A 22534-nucleotide genomic window follows, 5' to 3' on the forward strand; every position below is an offset into this window, starting at 1 on the left:
TAGGTTGGTTAGGTTTAAGTAGTTGTAAGTTCTAGTGGACTGATGACCTCAGATGTTAAGTCCCACAGTGCTCAGAGCCATTTGAACCATTTGAACCCTTTTAGACTGTAGACGTTACGCCTTTCTTAGCGAGTTGTTTTGCAACTGAAACAGTTACGCCACTGGCGGGCTGTAATACAGTTTGAGGGGACGCTCGCATTTTGTTTGGGAATAAAATGGGAGAAAGTTGTTGTTCATTGCAGTCTGCACTCCAACTGGCGGAATCATATAGGGTCCAATGATCGTGTCGTTAGCCGAATGGAGCCATAGTTTTGAACTTTGTACGAGAGACGTGTAATGTCTTCAATATGCGCATATTTTATTGAACCGTATGATGACCGTTATTTACAGCTCAGGCAGAACAGGACAAACAAGAGTTTGTAGTCACATTCTTGACAGGTTGAGCTATATCACAGTCGTCAGTGTACCCTCACATTTTTGCGAATCGTAAGTTCTTGTTTCGGACAAACAATCACTCGAGTCATCATATTGTCGGGTTGCGATAGAGTTCACAGAACATGATGTGACATTATTAAGAAACTTTACCTCCCTGAATAACTTCACTTCTACAGCATTAACAAAACTAACTGTGATTTTGTCAAAACCTTTATATTCAGCACTGCGGTTACACTATCTAATTCAGTTGACACTTTTTACCTTACACCAAGCATATTTTGTTAATTTAATGATCATACGAACTTTGTCTTTACAGGTTAACGTACGACAGTTTCAGTTCTACTACTTCATTGCAAACAGTATGTCTCGATTTATATTATGAAAGCAGTTTTAAAAATCGTTGACAGTTATTATCCTAAATCTATGTCAGTATGATTTCAGTCTCGTACTCTAAGTCAGTGTTAACACCATTTGACGATACTCAATTTAATCTAGCTCGGAGTTAGTTCTACTCAGTCGGAAAAGAAATTAGTTTCACTGATTTACAATATCAATAACAATAATGTCTCTTCTTTTTCTTATGTAGCTGCGTGAAAGTGGTAAATACAATATTTTTGTTATGATAGGCATGTTTCTGAGCACTGATTAATTAATTCTGGTCGACATGATAAAGTCGTGATTTGAAACCACTCTTCTGTTAGAGATATTATCCTGTCATTCTGTGCGATATGAAAGCATAGAATAATATATGTAAGAGATGCGAAGTTTAGTCCGTTGCTCAGAATACGACGCATATCTCCTTGTGCGCCTTTAAAGCCAATGGTCACTGATTTACGACCAGTAATTGGCGAATAAATTTTTGCTGCCTTATCGCGTTCGAGCAGTAGAATATCAGCGATATTCGCTGAGTTATAATTGAAAGTTCGAACTTTAGGTCTATGGGTACTTATTCATCCTTGCTCATTACTAAATTACAGTAGACTGTTGAGATGAAAACGATTTAGTATTATTCTAACATCGCCTAAGACCAATCAGGTTAGTAAGCAGATCACCTTTTGAGAACTAGAGGTATATTATACAGAGATAAAAGTAGCAAAACGTCGTTAGAACATTGTTTCATGTATTGTTGAGGAGTATTTCCGTTAAGTTCCTATCAGCCTGATTATAATGAATAAGATTTTATTGCAATACACGCAACTGCCCTTGATTGTAAATTCACAGAAAATGTCGTCGATGAATATTTGGACATTATTCTGAATGCTAGCACCAGTAAGCTACGTAATTCACGCAATCAAGAACGAGTTTCCGGATAGATGGAAACTTGGATGTGGACATCATTCCGATTATAAGTAAATCAGAGCCCGAAAATTCTGATACCAAATAAATCAGATTACATAAACCTTGTATTTTGAAAAGAAGTCTTTTGTAAACCGTCTTTGATCGTTTCTTGCTGTGACCCATGCCGAAAATGAAGAAAATCTAATTGACAGGGAGGTAGAATTTAAAGAAACGCTGATTACATCTCAGAGATATGCAGAAATCTCAGTGAACACAAAGGGAACATTGAGAGAGGGAGAGAGGGAGAGAGAGAGAGAGAGACGAGCATTATTCCCACAAGACATTATTAAAACTTGCCTCAGGTTTTCTCTGAAACATTCTATGAATAGGAGAAATCGGCGCGCTTGCAAGGGCTGTCAAATTGTTATAAATTCTCGGTAAAAGAATGTTTCTTGGCATGTATATTTCATACGATGTTCCCATGAGGGATAATTCTGTGCGTCGCCCACATTATCCGTTCCGACTTTCAGTTATGCGAGAAACTATACTTATTTATTAATCCTATGACTCTTTTGCTAGTCCAGTAGCATATTTGTATGTATTATTTAGACGCAGCGTGTGGTGACCGTACCTCCTCGTAGCATGTCCCAGATTCTTCTTTGTCTTTGGGACAGCTGATAAGTGCAAACAACAGATTGCCATTGCCTGCTAAAACTGAAGTTATGCACAATAAGGACCGTTCGGTCAAAATACTAAAGTTTGAAGTCTATTCGAGTAGCACCTTTTTCAGCTAATAAATGAGTATAGACGATATCTACAGAACTGCACTTCCGATTTTGAGACGTAGACTGTCTCAGGTGTACACTGAAGGCAAATACTTTTCCAATAAATACTGGACTAACCAATTTTTAACAGAGATTTTTTTGTTTTATGACTTTCATGATACTGCATTTTACGTTCGTGAAATATTAGATATTTGCAGGGTGGTCTCCAAATTAAAGTTACAGGCATATCCTCTAGAATACGTATCTTACCTAATACTTTCTTTCAGAAACGGTGTGTAGTAGTTTCAACATATCTTTAATTGAAACTATTAGTTCTTAGTTTCCACTACACAGTCAGCTCATCAGTATACGTAAATAATGGAAATGTACGCCTACTCGAAGTCATTAACCTCCTAAAGTTTTTGATGGACTGCTCTGAAATTTTGACACAATTTTGCATTCGAATACGTGTCTGTTTTTACTAGGGTTGGATAAAAAGAGGTGGAAACGCTGCCGTAACGTGAAGGATGTGTGTTCAGTGGCATGCGCGCTGACTGTAGCTGATAGCATTTCAAGTAGTGTAGTGAGCGGCGACAGCTGTGTTTGAGTCAGTTGCAGTGTTAACCGTCTGACTTTGCGGGACGATAGTTCAAGCGCCGTAACAGTATGTTTGGGGAAACACGCAAAACATACGTGGATCACCGAGTGAGCTGGAGCAGTGGTTAGCACACTGGGCTCGTTTTCGGGAGCACAACGGTTCAGACCCGCTTCCGGCTATCCTGATTTAGGTTTCTTGTGATTTCCCTAAATCGCTTCAGGCAAATGCCGATATGGTTCTTTATGACATATACATATTTAATACAGAGAGCGAAAACGTTGTGTTCAAAAATCTCGCAAAGATCTTGATCGGTTTACTTAAAATCTTTACTTGCCGCTCTAATAAACACTCGAACGCACACAGGCTACATATTCTACACTTGGCGCAGCGGTTCTAGGCGCTTCAGTCCGGAACCGCGCTGCTGCTACCGTCGCAGGTTCGAATCCTCCCTCGGGCATGGATGTGTGTGATGTCCTTAGGTTAGTTAGGTTTAAGCAGTTCTAAGTCTAGGAGACTGATGACCTCAGATGTTAAGTCCCATAGTGCTTAGAGCCATTTGAGCCATTTATTCTATATTATGTAACATGTAATAGGGACATTTTCTTAGCAGAAACCTCGAGAATTTCTTGACCAATTTACTTCAAAGCTTTACATGACATTCATAAACATTCTTATACTCCAGGACTGTATACTTTTTAAAATAACAGTGTAATGGATTCCGTGAAAAAAACCTACTGCGAAAAAGGAAACGTCGTTCTATGCTCTGAAGTGAAAATGTGTGGTTTTGTTTTCTTTCTCTCGGTCAGTTTTAACTAAGACAGTGAGACACCTACGTTCACTTCCGAATACCGAAACATGGTACTTACGTCCATATTGTACTACCTTAGATATGCTTTCTTAATAACACGATATGTCCGTTAGACAAAGTTTGTAAGAAGAACAATGTGCTGTTTTATTTTCTTCATCACAGTCGGTTTCCGAGAAAACAGTAAGGTTGTATTTACAGCTTTGACGTTATTATTACAATACTGTTACGGAATCTGAGTTTGCAATAGCAACAAATAAGTCTCAAAATGAGGGGGAAGGGGAGGAATAGGTGAAGAAGGCGTATATAGATAGAGGGATGTAGGAGATGGACAGAGAGAGTGGATTTAACAATAGATTGAGCAACTTTTGGAACAACATAAGAGATCTGGACGAGTAGAGCATGCCAGGTACATTATGATCCCATAGCCGAATAACAAGGAACATCGTTGTCAAGAGTATTCCTATATTAACTGTATAATTTTTCATTAACACAAGGAGTTTTGAACGGTTTTGAGTCAACCATGTTAAAACCATGTAGAATGTTTTCTGTGTATGATCGCTGTGAAATAAAGAAGCCAGACTCTCGTAGCTCTATTTGCACACCTAAAAATGAGTCTAAGGATCCCACTGTTGTTTTGAACTCAGACTTTAACACATCTAAAAATGAATTCACCGCACTTTCAGTTGTTCCTGCGACAAGTCAATCATTGACATAAATAGCAATCAGCAACTTTTCTGTTTTGCTTTGTCGAATGTAAATGCAAGGATCTGCTGCCGAACTAATGAAGCCGGTTCTTGTCATGATTGAATGAAACTTATTATTCCAGTATCGCGGTGATCGCTTATGTCCATACAATGATTTCTTGAGACGGCAAACACGACCTGACCCGTCATCGAAACCTTCTGGCTGAGCCATGTATATTTCTGTAGCCAAGTCACCATGCAAAAATGCAGTTCTAATGTCGAACTGATCATGTTTCAAGTTTTCTTCTGCTGCAATCGCTATTACAGCACGAATAGCGTCATAACGAGCAACTGGACTAAACGTTTCATCATAATCAAGTCCGGCACGTTGAAACGAACGTGCACAACCTAGCAAGCACGGTATCTATCAGGTTTATATTTAATACGAAGTACCTATGGATTGTCGATAACACGTTTCCTTTAAGTCGTTCTACCAAGTCCCAGGTATCATTTTCTTCAAATGCCTTCAGGTCTTCTTTCATAGAATTAAATCATTCATTGGAATTACTACTTTCCATAGCTTCGTTGAAGTTCGTTGGTGCAGACTCTTTAAAGATTGCTTTTCTCAGGCAGTGTAGTGCATTTGCTTCTTGAGAGTTGTCACGCTGCTAGCCTAATTCGTAGTCGCTATATTTTAATGGGGGACGTATTTCACAAACTGTGCGTCGATTTGGTAATTCATTCGAATGTTCATGGTCACTAGTTTCAATCTCATCAACAGTAGATTCACTTTTCTCTCCTGTTTCTTCAGGTACGGAATTAAATTCCAATTCAATCGAATTTCTAATTGTACATAGCTTTTCTGGTTGAAATTCAACACTGTGTGATTTCACAACGCGATGTTTTGATGGAACCCACACTTTGTAACCATCTTCGTCATTCACGTAGCTATTGTCAGCGAACTTAGGTCGAAATTTCTTTGGCAAATAAACATAGCATTTTGATCGAAAAATTCGTAGATAGTTAAAACTGTTAAACACTTAGACAGTACACAATTCGAAAGGTGTTTTACCTTCAACACTTGACTTCTCAGTACGACTGTGTAGAAAACCGCTGTGTCACATGCATTAGCCCAAAATGATTTAGGTAACTTGCTAGACGCTAACATTTTCGAATTGATTCAACTATATGTCAATTTGCTTGTTCAGCAACACCATTTTGCTCAGCAGTGTCTGGACTTGTAAGCCGAAACTCAATAATCTCAATACTCTCGTAGCACAGCAGTTAGCATGTTACAATTAAACTCTCTTCCATCGTCACACTGAAATACTTTTACCTCATGACCAACAGCATCACACTCCTTCAAAAAGGTTTCAATTTTCTAGCCAATTCAGATTTATGCCTCATGAAATATATCCGAATGAAACCAGAATACTCATCCTTGAATATTACATAGTAAAGAAAACCATTTATAGAGTCAACAGACTTGAGTCCATTAACGTTGCATTGATCAACCCACCGACAGTTTGTGGACGATCTATGGCTAAATGACGAGCTATGGCTAAATAGTTTACGGTGGGATTTGCCTAGAACACATCCATCACAAAACGCTTTGGTACCAGGGCACGTAACTGATATACCGAAACGAGGGAGCACATCGAGTACATGATGTTTACGTTGAAGACTGTGACACTCATGCCAACACTTTATCTGTTCTTATGAAATTGCTAAGTTAATCATTACTTGTGAGTACGGAGGACAGACTCGCTTGTTCATAATGTATACTGGACCAACTAGTCCTCCTGTTGCAACTATTTCACTACGCCGCCGAATGATAACACCCTTGTTATCGTAAGTCACATTATATCCACGTTTTTTAGCTTGGCGGACAGAGAGAAGTTGGTGTCTGAAATCGGGTACATAGCAGACATTTTCAACAAAGCAGGTGTCCACCTTTAGTTAATGAATATTTCTGTATGAATACCGCAAGTTCTACGTGCACAAATAACTTCTTTGCCAGTTGTCCGCACACATTATGCAATCGGAAACTTTTCGAATGTAGCGACATGCCGTTTATTTGGTGAAATCGAGGAATCTGTACCATAAAAATTAATATGAGGCAACAAGTTAGTAGCTAGAAATTTATTTTGTTTGTTGCTCACTTTTAAACTCGGACTCGAATTATCATTGTCGTTAGCTGCAGCTTTTGCTTCTTCTGCGGCCAAGAGCTTTCGGGAGTTTGAGATAATATGTCCAGCTGTCTTGCAATTAATACACTTACAACTTTGTTTCTTCTTTGACTTACTTCCCTTTGTTGAAAATTTCCTCTATTTTTGATGTTGCTCATTCGATTTTGATTTTGCGTAAAAGGCATCAGCTGCCCGTGTAGCTAGCTCAAACGAACGGAAATTCTCAGTTAGAAGCTGTGTCGTCTGCTCAGGTTCAGGGACACGATACCAGGTCGACCTATAAAACTGATGTTCGGGTCCTAATTTATGAAAATACGATGGTAGAGCAGGGGAAGAGGCAAAGTTGCATTTGGATTAATTTTGTTCAGTTCACCATGTACATGTCATGAGAAAGTTCGCAAATAGCGACGTGTGTCTTGTTATAGTCGTAATGTCATTTTTTGAAGTTTCAAAGATACAATCGAACAACGTATATAGTCGCTGCAATTAAGGTTGTTCATATACTGACGTAAGGGTATCCAAAATTTCTTTTGCGTCTGCCTTCTTCCGTACATGAATAGCAGGTTCCTCATCAAGCGCCGAGCTGCCCAAGCATTGTCCCATTGCCAGCGCCGATATACGTCCGACGGTTCGTCACCTTCCGCTAATGGCACACACTGACGTGTACCATCTATTATCGAATAAAGAGAATGTTCCTTTAAACTAAGTTGAATCTGCCGCTTCCACGTTTCCCACTGTTCTTTACAAGACAGTTTACGAATGTTTGTATGAGTATTATCGTCATTCAAAGAAGCGCTGTATCTGCCATTCATAAAATTTTGCAGTCTCACGAATATCCTAGTAAATGGAAAACTTGTCTGACGAACGAAAACTATAATTCTCAGAGCCTCGAGCGTTCAAACCTGGGCCCATAACCTGATATGGACGAACTTAAGATATAATTTTACAGCAAGAACACATCGCTTTTAGGATTGGTGATCTTCTTCCTTTAATATCTAAAAAACTACTCATGGCAACAACAAAATCCTTATACCTTAAAAGCATGGAAAATAAAAGAAACCCTTACGAGCAAAGAAATTCACAACACAGAACCAAGCACCACCTTAGGAGAGGACAGGAAACACAGCTCCGTTTTATTTACTTTAACAGACAGCATTGTGGCGGAATCAGCTACAGTGAAAGTAGTCAGTGGCGGATACAGAAAAACTCAGTAGTCCATGCATAAGATATGCAACATCAAGGCTAACTAGAGCTCAGGAACGCCGTGGTCCCGTGGTTAGCGTGAGCAGCTGCGGAGCGAAAGGTCCTTGGTTCGTCTTCCCTCCAGTGAAAAGTTTAATTTCTTTATTTTCGCAAAATTATGATCTGTCCGTTCGTTCATTGACGTCTCTCTTCACTTTAATTAGTTTAGTGTCTGTGTTTTGCGACCGCACCGGTAAACCGTGCGATTAGTAGACGAAAGGACGTGCCTCTCCAATGGGAACCGAAAACATTTGATCGCAAGGTCATAGGTCAGCCGATTTCTCCACAGGAAAACGCGTCTGATATATTCTATACGGCACTGGTGACGGCATGTGCGTCACATGACAGGAATATGTTGTCGACCCACCTACCTTGTACACTTGGCGAATGGGTAAAAAGATTCTTCTACCTTACCCGATTTCGGTTTTCTTGTGGATGTGGTAATTACTCCAAAAGAAGTGATGAAAACATAAGAGTGTGTCACATAAACCGAAAATAAAAATTAAACTTTTCACTGGAGGGAAGACTTGAACCAAGGACCTCTCGTTCCGCAGTTGCTGATGATAACCACGCTTTTTTTTTCAATTTATTAGTCATAACATTCCACAGTAGTACATAATTTTCAACTGACATTTAAAAGTAATAAAACAAACCAAAATTAATTACAGCTGTCTTGGCATTTTAGAAAAAATCTAAGTCTAAACCAGATAGTGATGTTCGTCACTAGATCGTATTGATCGTAATTGTTTTTCAAAGATCAAATTGTCTCTCGTTTCTTCATGTTCTGAATCGCATCATTGAGAATGGAGTTCACATGACTGTTCTGTGGAAGTTGGCGTATGTATCATAATAATTATTCATGCGTAGTAGCTTGTGATGCTGGTCGGAAATGTACGTCCAAAAATCTCCTTCGCTCCTTTCTCTACTGGACAATAGATAAAATACCGCGTGTCCCTTCAACCAGTTGACGGCATTTTTCTTCCAGGTGGGGTATAGCTCTTCTTCCGGGTATAAAAGGCACGCTGGCGTTATCAAATACGGCGGTTTTCTCTCCATAGTTGCTCATTTTTTTCTGATTGACAATCATATATTATTCGCAGAATGAGATTTTCACTCTGCAGCGGAGTGTGCGCTGATATGAAACTTCCTGGCAGATTAAAACTGTGTGCCCGACCGAGACTCGAACTCGGGACCTTTGCCTTTCGCGGGCACTTGCCTGAGAAAGGCAAAGGTCCAGAGTTCGAGTCTCGGTCGGGCACACAGTTTTAATCTGCCAGGAAGTTTCATATATTATTCGCATTTCCACAGACAAATTGATGTTCATCTGTATCAATAAGGTTGCAAGTGGTACACAAAGTGGAATCAGCCAGGTGAATGGAATGTAGTCTGGAGTTCGTTGGAAATTTCCTATTCACAAAATAGTACCACAATGACCGCACTTTTGTTGGTAAATACGGGTGGTGTATGTTCCACCAGATATCATGCCAAGAGTGACCGACGTATTTTTGTTCTATGATGTTCTTGGTCTGAAAGTTCATTAAGTTTTGGTATATTTTCTTAACTTTGATGACATCTTTCTCGGGTGTTCCCAGTCTAATGTAGCTATATTCTACGAAGAAGTGTTTTAGGTGGTGAAGTTCATTTGGGATGTGGTGAACGTCTATTGGGGCGTCCTGGCTACCGGCGATATTTCATTTAACAAGAATGCGGCGACACTGTTGACTGACAGCTTCCACAGTTTATATGTTTTACAGACGTACAGTGCTTGTGCTTTATGGTACACGTCTGTGAGATTCAATCCACCGTTCCCAGTCGGTAGAGTCAACGTTTGGTACTTGACTTTGTAGATGTGGCCGCGGCTGACGAAGTGGCCAAAAGCAGCCAAAATCCTGTTCGCCACTTCCTTCGGCATTGGCAGGGCTTGCGCCACGTAATTTAATTTAGAGGCCAAATATATGTTGACGAGAGCCACTCTTTGTATCTCATCAAGAGTACGGAGATTGTGCTGATGTATACAGGCACGGATGGTGTTGAGGATTCTTCTGTAATTAACTGCGATTCCTTGTATACAGGCACGGATGGTGTTGAGGATTCCTCTGTAATTAACTGCGATTCCTTGTATACTCCACCCCAAGACATGTCATGGTGACAATTTCCTTTATTGGCCCATGAATGGGAACTCCTAATCCGCTTCCAATATTCATTATGGTTCAAAAATGGTTCAAATGGCCTGAGCACTATGGGACTTAACATCTATGGTCATCAGTCCCCTAGAACTTAGAACTACTTAAACCTAACTAACGTAAGGACATCACACAACACCCAGTCATCACGAGGCAGAGAAAATCCCTGACCCCGCCGGGAATCGAACCCGGGAACCCGGGCGCGGGAAGCGAGAACGCTACCGCACGACCACGATCTGCGGACTATTCATTATGCCAGACTTATTTCTATTCAGTTTCGCACCAGATACTTGTTCATATTTGTGTATTATGTCGAGTGCTTTCTCTATCTCTTCGTCTTTGACAATAAATACAACGTCATCGGCATATGCCCTGCAGACAATCCTATGGCCGCGTGTAGTGAATCCTTGTTAAGTTGTGGCTCAGGCGAAAAAGTAATGGCTCGATTGCTATTGCAAAGAGAGACATAGACATCGGGCACCATTGTCGCACTGAACTTTTCATTACAATGGGCCTACTGGACTGACCGTTTACCATAACTGTCGATGTTGACTTCTGTAGAAGATTTATAATAATGTTGATAAAACCTTGGGGAAAGTTCATGGCACGCATGGTGTGAAAAAGGTAAGCATGATCGACTCTATAGAACGCTTTCTCAAAGTCCAATGATACGATGGGGCATTTTATTTTACAGGCTGCGGCAATGGAAATAATATCTCTGTAGTCGCACAGCGTTTGGTAAATTGATCTGTCTTTTCCCATGCTCGATTGATATGATCCAGTGACTGTGTTCAATACTGATTTTAATCTTTCGTTTATGATGCGGGCAAATATTTTATAGTCAGAATTTAGGAGAGTGATAGGCCTAAAATTTGTTACAGATTTTCCTGCAGGATGTTTCGGGATTAGAACAATGGTTCCTTCTAGGAAGTCGTGTGGGACGCCATTGGCGGGATTCATTAATTCCTTACAGATACACGCTAATTTGGGAATCAACTGCCTTCTGATTCAGTCAGGCCCAGGAGACTTATTTTTCTGGCTTCGTGTTATAGCGTCTGCGACTTCTTCTTCTGTAATTTCAGTTAACAAGTTGTTTGCTTCTACCGGGTCGAGCCTGCGTGTGAATCCCGTCATGAAGTCATTGTCCACCGGGATATCCATTGTCGTTTTGCCTAATAACTCTGTGAAGTACTTGTGAATTTCGTTCTTTATGTCACTTTACTGCGTCAGTAATCTGTCGTCAGAAGATCTTAGTTCGGTTATTATTTTCCTGCGTTGCCCCTTCCTCTCATTAATCACATGATATATAGATGTTTGTTCTCCTTTTAGAGCATCGTGACGTCCTGTTCTTACTTGATGACCTTCCAGCTGTTTCCGCTTCAGTCCGAGAAGTTTAGCCTGAATCCGTTTTATTTCCACGTAGTTGGCGATTACGGACACATCAGATTGGTATAAGTCACGAAGAACTTGGAAGTAATGTTCTATCGTCCGTTTTTGCCAAACACTTTTCTCGCTGGAGTAATTCATCAGCGATTTTCTTATCGCGGGTTTCACACATTTCATCCACCATGCCAGTGCCGAGGAATATGAAGTGAATTTGTTCTCGCACGCGTTCCATACGTTATTGAATATTTCATAGTATTCAGGGTCTTTTAGATGTTTCACGTTCAACTTCCACAAGCCTCGTCCCCTGTACGTTTCTTGCCGTTTTAAGTTCATGGTACATATGTATGCAGCGTGATCCGAAAAGATAGTGGGCCATAACTCTGTCTGGAGAACGTGCGTTTCCAGGTCGACTGTTACATAGATCCTGTCGATGCGACTAGCGGAATGATTCGTAATATGAGTGAAACCCGGCAATGCACCGTTCTTGAGGTCCCAGGTGTCAATTAAGCGGAGTTCTGTAATTATGGCTCCGAGTTCTGCACAGTTATTAAAATGCGGCGTCTGGTCTTTTGGAGACAGCACACAATTATAGTCACCTCCAAAAATGATATGCTCGTAGCGGCCACCGAAAAGGGGAACTATATCATCTTTATAAAATTCATCTCTTCGCCTCCTGTTCCTGGTGCCAGATGGTGCATAGATATTTATAAAACGCGTATTGTGAATGGTGACAGCTAGACCTTTGGTGTTTACCAGTTTCTCGACATCTTTGATGATAATTCCTTCTTTGGCGAGTATCGCTGTTCCGAGGTCACGGTCGCTCCCTGGATTTACGACTGCATTGTAACCTGTGATGGCATCCAGTCTAATATCTGTTACTTCTTGTAACATAATAACATCAATATCAGCGGCGTAGAGCATGTCTTGCAAGTTCTTAAGGTTTAATTCGTTACGGATCTTGTGTAGATTCGAAGTCCCGATTCTATAAGCTTGTAATGAATTCATGATTAATTAAGTAAGTATACAAGTCGTTATGGCCCACTGTCGACAAAGCCTAAGGTTTTCCATGTAATGGCCGAGAGGATGTCTCGTCCCTCATTTGCTTGTTTTTGTGCACTGGAATCTTTCCTCCTGGTAGGTGTGACACTTCCTTCATTTCCTCATCTTCGGGAAATTCTTCAATGTCATCTGCCCAGTTTCTCGTATCACTGCGTTGAGACAACTCTATCTCTGGCCCATGTTGAGATGGAGTCCTGTTCTTTGTTTCTTTACTTGTGGACCGTTTCGTTTCGCCATCCTGTTGCGTCTGCGTTTTAAATTTTCGAAACTCGTCTTTTCCCGCTGTATGCGGGGTCTGTGGGTCTACGTCAAAATTGACGGATGTCATACCACTAATTTTGCGACCGATTTGTTATGCTTTTTCAGGCACTGATTGTACCTTTTGAGGAGCGTCAGGTGGAGCTATCCTCCGTTTTTTATGCTTTTTGGGAAGAGATCCGGATTTCTATCGCTCTTCAGTCTCGGAAGCCGTGCTGGGATCTTGTGCAGCATCCTCGTTCTCGTCTTTCTGTACATCTTGCTCAATAGTTCCGCCATTTTTGGAAAGACATCCTGCTTCTGTGATGGGCGCCGCTTCAGGCGACGGAACGACAGTCGTTATTTCAGTAGAGCTAGTGGTCACTGACAAGCTTTGGTCGTCGCCTTTTCTGTCGCCACTGCTCTCCAAAGCGAAACTCGATGTCGTAGCAGTGTGGCCACGGGTGGCCGTAGCATATGTCACTGGTAAGGTCGTCATCGTCATGGGAGAGACTACTTCCCCCGCCGGTAGCTGCGTCACTCTCCTCTGTATACATTCGGAACGTACGTGTCCAGTCTGTCCACAGTCGGAGCAAGTACGCTGCTGTCCATCATACATCACAACAGCTCTATAACCGCATACGTAAACAGACGAGGGAATCTGCTGTTGAAGATCTATTTTTATTTGCCTGACACCATTTAAAACTGGTAACGTTTGAAAGGTGGTCCACTTTTCCGCAACATTACTAATGACCTTCCCATATGCTTTGAGAACGCAATTAATTTGTTCCGTAGTTATTTCAAAGGGAAGTTCAAAAATACGGACTGTTCTTATCCCGATACCTGCATGACCTACTTTGACATCACCGACGTTTCCATCACAGTGATTAAATTTAAAAGTTGTTCCACATCCTTCAGTAATCCTATCACAGCATTTAGCATTCACCATCTTTACATAAACTGTGCTACTCACAATCGATAAGTGGATCCCAATTATATCATTGGAACTGAGCTTTACTACATCGCGCAAAAACTGTTCTACTTCGAATGCTTTAGGTCGTGCAAAGCGTTCATCGAACGTGAACTTCAAAGTATCTTTGCGAAGCGGTTGCGTCATATTCATGTTCGTGTTAGATTCATTTGCAATTATGCAACTGACGTGTAAGCCGCAAGAGCACCCACTTACTTGTCAGCACGCGGCCGGCCGCAGCGAGCACGTAAACAAGGGCCGTCCGCGCAGCTCGCCCACCGAAGCAAGACTTGGCGCTGCTCAGGGATGCGTTGACACCGCAAAAACACACGGCAACACTAATTTGTAGGTGAACACACACTAAATTATCTATATTTTTCAATATTTCTCAAGAACCACACGAAAACTGATGGTTGTTGACGTTGCTAACCAGAGATACCACGGGACCACGGCGCTCCTGAGCTCATATCAGCCTTGATGTTGCCTATCTTACGCGTAGACTACTCAGTTTGTGTATTTTGTTTATTTTTTCGTAGTTCCACACAACTTCTTCCTGTTTTCTCGAGTGATCTGTGTTCAGTTTTTCAAGTCGTATCCACTGTGCCGACTTATAACTAAATCTGAGGAGGGTGCGATGGGGAGGTTCCCTTGTAAGGAAAGTACAACTAGTCGATGACTCGATTCAGTCGAGTCAACTGACGAAAGAAACGAACGAATAGCGTGCGGCCGACTGGCAGCGGCGGCGCGGGTGGCAATGCGGGCGGCCCAGCAGTTCTTCGAAAGTGAATAGAGCGGTTGGTTAATTTCATATCAGTCGATCGCTATTAGCGTGTGTTGCATTATAATACTCGGAGAGTGACGTTGATTCGTGGTGTCTACATGACTTCTTATTTCCTGGACTACGAACGGTTGCATGGTCGTGAGGAGAGCGTATTCTGGTTTCAACGTTGTTGCATTTCTATAATCCCCTCCAAACTAGTCTCAAAGGTGGTGATTATCGTAAGGACTCTGGAATTCTTCTTGTTATTTAAAGTCAGATGCGTTATCCTAAGACTTTTTCGATTGCGATGTTTAACATCGACCATCTAGCCCGATGTGGTATTGTCTCAAAGTTTAGATTGGTATTGTGTTTGTCAGCGGCACTCTTCCTTCGGAGATCAGCCGCTAGCTACGTCATTGATTAATTCTTCGTTATAAACAAAATAACTACAATTCGCTTTTGGACAGCACATTAAAACACTGGCTCGTCTAACAAATAGTAACTGATTTTTCGACAAGTTCCATCATATGCAGTGCGGTGTACCATCCATTGTTCGTTGTCAAATGGACTGGGTACACCAGGATTTAAAAGGTGAATTTATTCTAATCTGTCCGCTGTGGCACGAGGAGTCCATCTAATCTGCACGGCGCATTACAGTCGTAAACATACTAGAAAATAAGTAATAAATTGGAACGTCATGCACAGTGCGGCAGTTTTCGTCACCCATCTGTGTTTATGACGTATTATTTCATGAATTATATGTGGTACCATAATTTTATAGATGCATTTAGCGGCATATGTGGGTACTGTCTACGAAATTTATTGTCAGCGGAGTATTATCACAGAAATAATAAATTCAAGCTTCTTGCGTGATATGGCACTTTCTCACACATCTCACTGTTTATGACGTCATATCTCCTGATCTACGGTAGGTATGTCGTTCTTACCAATACAGCGATTTTTGCCTGTCAATAAGGAATATTTACTTAGTTAGTTCCGTGTTCCACTATCATTTGCACGATAAATCGTAATAATATGTAATGAGTCGTTTAACATACACATCTCAATTCTATTTTTAAATATGGCTACATGCTGAACATTTTTAAATCTACGGATGCGAGTAATTCCTACCCACCATTTTTACCTATTACACAAAGAGAAATTCTTCTACAGAACAGAAGGAGTAGTCAAGGCTAAACTTTTTTAGTTTGTTTTCAAGTTTTAATTGATGTCTGTCAGACATTTTATATCCCTGCGTAAATTTAAAAAAAATTTCTTGCAGCATTGTGAACCTCTTTTTATAAGAAGGGCTGCCTTAATCTGGGGTAATGAATGTCGTTTTTCCTTCTGCTTGATTATGATAGTTTATTTTGAACTGAAGTGGAATATTATTACAAACTTCATGAGGGAATCAAATACTGTGAAGCAGTAACTAGAATCCCCAAATCTCTAAACAGTTGTCTAAAGGAAAATCGAGTGTGTGCATGATACGTTAACCTTACAGTATGTTTTCGAGCAATGAAGACTCTCTTCCTGACACACGAGGTACCCCACAACGTTATTCCAAAATTTCATTATTGAATAAAAATATGCAAAACATGTCAACGTACTGAGTTGTCTCCCTCCAAGCTTTGTAGTGATTCTAAGTGCAAATGTGGCTGAACAAATTTTCTTCAGCTGTTACAAACTGTGCTTTTTCCAATTTAAATGGTCATCAATACAAACACCTAACAATTTTGAATTTTCCACCCTACTTATTATTACTTAACATGTGCTAGACTTATCATTAACGTAGTACCGACTTTGGTTGAAATTGGTCCAGTGCTTTACGAGGAGATGTGTGAGATACACACAGTTAAACACACATACCTACATCCATGGATAAACCGAACGAGGTAGCTATTTCAGATAGACGGGGCTTGTATTCTGAAGTGTAGGGCTCCATTTTCCATGCAGCCATCCTGATTTACGTTTTCCGTGGGTTCCATAACTTACTTCAGGCATATGCAAGGACGAGAATACTTAAAGTACGCCCACCTACCTCTTCCAGCATGTCAAACGAGACCTACAAGTGCGTAAATGTTTGTATGTATTATGTTACTTGTGCCCCTCGTAAAACATTATATCATGACATGTCCAGAATCATTGTAAGACTGACCTACGAATCAATAAAACCACCAGTATTCCCTTTGTCAGTTAGCGCGAGACAGATCATTGTAAACGTAAACCACATCAAAGCTAACTAAATTGTCTGTACGATCTGCACGGAGGGCCTCCACACTGCTGATAAAATAGACCGAGTTACGTATATGATGTTACCATTGGAACCAAAAACAGGAAAAAAAGAAAATTGGGATTAACTTGGGATAACGTCGCGTCAACATCAAGAAGACGGAGCACAAGCTCGGATTGCGGCAAGGATGGGGAAGGAAACTGGCCCTGCGATTTTAAAGAAAATATTCTGGCATTTACCTGGAGCGATTTAGGGGAAAAAATTGTTCAAATGGCTCTGAGCACTATGGGACCTAACTTCGAAGGTCGTAAGTCCCCTAGAACTTATAACTACTTAAACTTAACTAACCTGAGGCCATCACACACAACCATGCCCGACGCAGGATTCGAACCTGCGACCGATTTAGAGAAGACCTAAATGTGGATGGCCGGACGTGGATTTGAAGCGTTGTTCTCCCGAATGCTAGTATAGTGTGCTAACCATGGCCCCACCTCGTTCGGTGAGCATTTGCCCATCAGTGTTCTCAGTAAGGAAAGAAAATAATTGGCTATACTAAGCAGTGCTGGTGTTGCTTGCTTTTGGCCGTAATGTAGACTTTCTTTAGTAATTTTGCGAAGCAAATACTGTAGGGGTGCTACGTAGTCAGACGGTATTAATCTCTTGAGGGTCTTTTGGGGTAACGAGGAAGAATTAAGGATTGTATAAGTTTTCCACTGCGCACGAGGTAGTCTTTAATAGGCCACAACAGTTCTTAATTTTCCTGGATGGCTGGAAGTCCAGTCTGATTCATCGCCTACACACAACTCCGAATATCTTACTCGTTGTTGTACCGAAAAATGGAAGCCGCTATGTGTGTTTGGCCTCCTGGCATGGATGAATCGTAATGTGTCTTGGTATCGTCAACAGCGTTGACCTAATGTTACGAACTGAATATCTCTTTCTCCTAGATCCCGTCGGATGGTTCACCCCGGAGGCGTAGTAGTCCTTGTCCGAAACTGTCCTGACTGCGTGTATTATTGTGCACAGCATAGCTCTCTTGTCAACTGGATGATGAAAGCTACGCCCATTGAGATACAGGTTCGTTTGTGTCGGTTTTCGATACCATGAATGCCAGAGACGCCCGACCAAAACGCCTACGGAAGGCAACTTCCCGTCGTCCTCCGTCTCCGCAATTATGATAGGAAGTACACAATGTGATCAAAAGTATCCGGACACCTGGCTGAAAATGACTAACAAGTTCGTGGCACCGTCCATCGGCAATGCTGGAATTTGATATGGTGTTGACTTCCACTCTCGAAGCCATATGTTCAACCAGGTACTCGAAGGTTTCTTCGTGAATGGCAGCTTATTCTTCACGGAGTGCTGCACTGAGGAGAGGTATCGATGTCGGTCGGTGAGACCTGGTAGAAAGGCGACGTTCCAAACATCGAAATGGTGTTCTAGAGGATTAAGGCCACTGTGCAGTCGACCAATGTTCACGCTCCTTACACCTAGAGAGGCGTCGTTTGGCATTTACCGGTGTGATGTGTGGTTTATGAGCAGCCGCTTTACCATGAAATCAAAGTTTTCTCACCTCCTGCCTAACTGAAATAGCACTTGCAGTGGATCCTGATGCAGTTTTGAATTCCTGTGTGATGGTCTGGATAGATGTCTGCCTATTACACATCACGACCCTCGTCAACTGTTGACGGTCTCTGTCAGTCAGCCTGTACGCTTTCGTGCTGTGTGTATCCCTTCACGTTTCCACATCAGTATCACATGGGAAACAGTGGAGCTAGGAATGTTTACGAGTGTGGAAATCTCGTGTGCAGATGTATGACGCAAGTGACACCAGTACCAACACACCAGCGTTGCTAATAAACATTAAAACGCTCATTCATGTAAACCCTTTGACTTGCCTCAACTCCAAAGGAATTACAGGGAAGCAAGTGTGTCGCAGGAGCCCTATAAATCCACCTTATTTGTCGACGATTTCACTATCATATTGTACTCCAGCACCGTAACAAACACTTTTCAGCTGCAAATTACGACCTTAACGCTGTGGGAAGTGAACACTACAGGCCGTTGACAGAATGATGAGTGACTTATGCCGGAAGATGTCGACCGCCAGTGTTGATTATTAATGAAAATGTAAGCAGCGGCGGGCTTCGAAGCCGGGACGAAAGACATTTCGATTTTGTATCAAAGACGCTACCACTAGACCACGTGTGAATAATTCGCGATATGAAACTAAGATGCGTCACTGCTTAATGGCCCTCCAAAAATATTAGGCTTAAGGTGCAAACCGTGCACACCTGCTCCCAACTTTTGTGTGGTCCACAACATGAATGCCAGGTTTACGGATGAGGAAGGTTTCCAAAATACTGTACGCGATGCACCGTGAAGGATTTAGGTTGTCAATGAGGTTTTATTGCAATAATCCAAATCCTGGAATGTGCGCACAGAATGTGTTGGACCCACTGGGCATACGATCCATCTCCTGATGTTATACTTAGCACATAGGGCTTTATCTAGTCCAGTATCAATAGTATCCATCACCGTTCCCTGCCCATCATCGGTATCTTTTTTTTTTCAGTAACGTCCCTAGTTTTGGATATTTCTGTAGCTCCTAATTGGGCAAAGGCTATTTTTAGATTGAGACACGAAAGTAGGCCTGTATATGAAGGCTAGTAAGCCTCCACAGTTCACACGACGGTTTCTTATCACGGGGCGACATGCATATGGTGCCCTCTCTGTTTCAGAATCATTGACATTCATCAAAAGTTTAACAACGACTAGGTTAGGAAAGTAGTCATTTTGAATCTACACAATCTCCTTTCGGATGTCACTGACATGTGAGTGTAATCTTTTGTGTAATGTAGAATATATCTCTACAAGTGTGCCAGATGCAGTTCGGACCGTCCGTTTTCGAGATCTGTACTGAAATAAAATAATTAAGAATATCCCCACAAGAACTATACGTACGCGTTGTATATTGAAGAGCGTTGTTATATTGCTTTGCTATTAATTCTGGAGGGGGCATATACATTAGCTGATACTTGGGTGTAGTATCTGATTCATAAAGGTGACAAAAAAACAACGAGACTAAAGACAAATTTTTCCACTATCTACCGACTAATACATCCGTCGCTCATAAGCTGTGGACTGCGAAGTGTGCATTTGCGTTCTCGTTATATATATAGTCCGTGGGTAAAAAAACGTTTTTGTTCCACTACGCTATTTACCCATGTGAATCTTGTAACCATGTATGAATTTACTGTTTCCCTTTCTATTGTCTACGTCTTCAAGTGTTTTACGGCTGGTAAGAACCATCTGAAGTGGAGTTTAACGCTTAAGCAATTGAATGCCACTATAGGTTTGTGTTTGGAAATTTTTATTATTTATTTCGATTAGGTGATAAAAATAAATATTGAAAATATGATAAAACTTAAGGAATACAACATAAAAATGTTAATCTGGCAATAAATTTAAACTTACGAATAGGATGTGATTTGTCTCCGATACTTTTTAATATCTTTGTTGATAACATGTAAAGACAACAGTGAAAATAAATAATTTTGCACCCGCTATTTTAACAAAAGGAAATCATCTAGTATTAACAATTTTTGCTGAATACCATCTCCTAATAGGTGACAGTGACGACTACTTTAAAGGTCGACTTATTAGTGAGATACAACTGCCAGGAACTGTAACTTATTAATGTAGACACAAATAACTAAATTCGTTTATTTTAAATGTTAAAACGGGCCGCTAACATAATTGTAAAATACTATCAGCAAATAGAAAGAGTGAATGAGTTCAACGTCTTCGGAAATAACATCTCTTCTTCAAACGACAGGTACATAGAAAAAAAGTTGAAAGATATAAATAGGTATGTTAATGGAATGTTATATGGGACCCTGAATAGAATGGTGAGTTAAGAAACCCCAGTAAAGCTCTACAATTCAGTGAGATAGCTACCTGTGCTATTTGTCAGTGAGAGACTGAAACATTAACGGCTGGAAATGAACAATATAAGCTGCGGAGTTAGGTTCTGCTTTTTAAGAATAGCAGCTTGCTATACACTGTTCAATACGATCAGTAATACGGCAATCACACTACAACTACGACTTAAAACCGTTAATAAACATCAGGCAACATAGAAATAAATTAAGAGCTCATGTTCAAAGAATGACTGAAAGTAGGATAGCTAAAATAATAATGAACTGTCGAGCAACGGCAAAAGGTCAATAGCTGGTCCAAGAAAGCCGTCGAGAAAGAGAATAGAAGTTAGCCACAGGAAGTAGAGACACTGAAATAGAGTAAGTAACAGACAAATGCCTAACGTTTCTGGAAAGAAGAACGGAAGGAAACATACATTTATAAAGATAACTTTCCTGGTAACCAATGATCGAAATAAACAGACAGCCATCAGTATTATGAAACTCTAGACATATCGTGTGCAGAGATATGTATTTGAAGGACTAGCGGAAATATTGTATTGTTTGTGAATGATCTCATTGTCAATCGCAGTTAAAATCTTTCTGGTGATAAATGCATTGACAGCGCTGCAGCGTACAGCAGCGAAATCCGTTTGTGGCATTTTAAACGTTTCTCTTGAAACGGTAGTGTTGAATGAGACAAAATTTTTGTGGTTCTCTTGTTTATTGAAAGAGTCAGTACAATAATTAAAGCAGGGGAAAATATTGTACCTTGGTACACTTTTCACAGTGAGCCCGGGAATAAACTTTTGATGTATCTCTTTATACCATTTTTAAATGACATTTCACATTATTTAAATGGCATTCCCTTTTTACGTTCTGCAGTATTTTTCGGAAATTACAAAACTTACTGCAGAAAATTAAGATTTTTGTTAACGTGGAGACATATTCCATGGTACAACATGTTCACGTACTTAGGAATAAATACTGGACTGAAATTTAAAGCGCTACAAGCGAGAAAATCATGTCAGTACTGCAATAGCCTATCTATTACATCATTAGTCTACTACACATCAGAAAGCGAAACGAAATTAAGCAGAAGTACTATGAAAATCCAGTTACAAGTTAAATGACTTCTGAAAATGAAGCTAATGGGAACTGTGACACATTTCCATTTTCTAGACGGGTAAAATTGTTGAGACATTAAAGAAACTCTTTATTTGCACGTCTCACGTGTTTCATGGTGAAATATCTTCTGTTTCAAAGTACAAAATGATGCATGAGCGACGAAGCTTGGCTTAACCATCCACGGATAATGCAGAAGGAAACACTAGTATTCAGTGATAAGACAGGAATGACCATGCGAAACAAAATGTCTAGTAAATATTGGTTCAAAAAGGCGTACCTTAGGAATTGGCAGCAGTCCTTCATCGTGGATACAGTGAAACAAGTTTCTTGTACTGCAAGCTCCTTGCTTTCTATATTTTAAGAGATGGTCGTGTGAACCAGCACAATTCCAGTAAACTTGGGGTTTAAGATGCATACCTTAAAGAACTGAGAGCAATTGTTCATCTTCGCTCCATGAAACACATCTACGCTACAAAACAAGTAAGTGCACATAGGGCTTAAGGGACGCATTTTAGAGGCTGCACTGATTTGACAATTTTTTTCTTGTTTTGGTCCATCTACCTTCTCCCAAAACATGCGGAGCAAAGAGTTTGCAATAGAAGATATTTCATTCACAGTATCGAAATCGAGTAAGTACTCATAGCTCTTAAGGTACGCATTT

The 22534-nt window shown here is 40.7% G+C and overlaps 1 protein-coding gene across 1 annotated transcript in view; it reads left to right on the forward strand.

The window, feature by feature from the left end:
- The window catches only part of LOC124709827 (hemicentin-1-like), a 432676-nt gene that overhangs the window by 78260 nt on the left and 331882 nt on the right, over positions 1 to 22534 (forward strand). The gene's annotated exons all lie outside the window — the stretch shown is intronic.

Source organism: Schistocerca piceifrons, chromosome 1 (genome assembly GCF_021461385.2).
Source record: "Schistocerca piceifrons isolate TAMUIC-IGC-003096 chromosome 1, iqSchPice1.1, whole genome shotgun sequence".
NCBI classification, from domain to species: Eukaryota; Metazoa; Arthropoda; class Insecta; order Orthoptera; family Acrididae; genus Schistocerca; species Schistocerca piceifrons.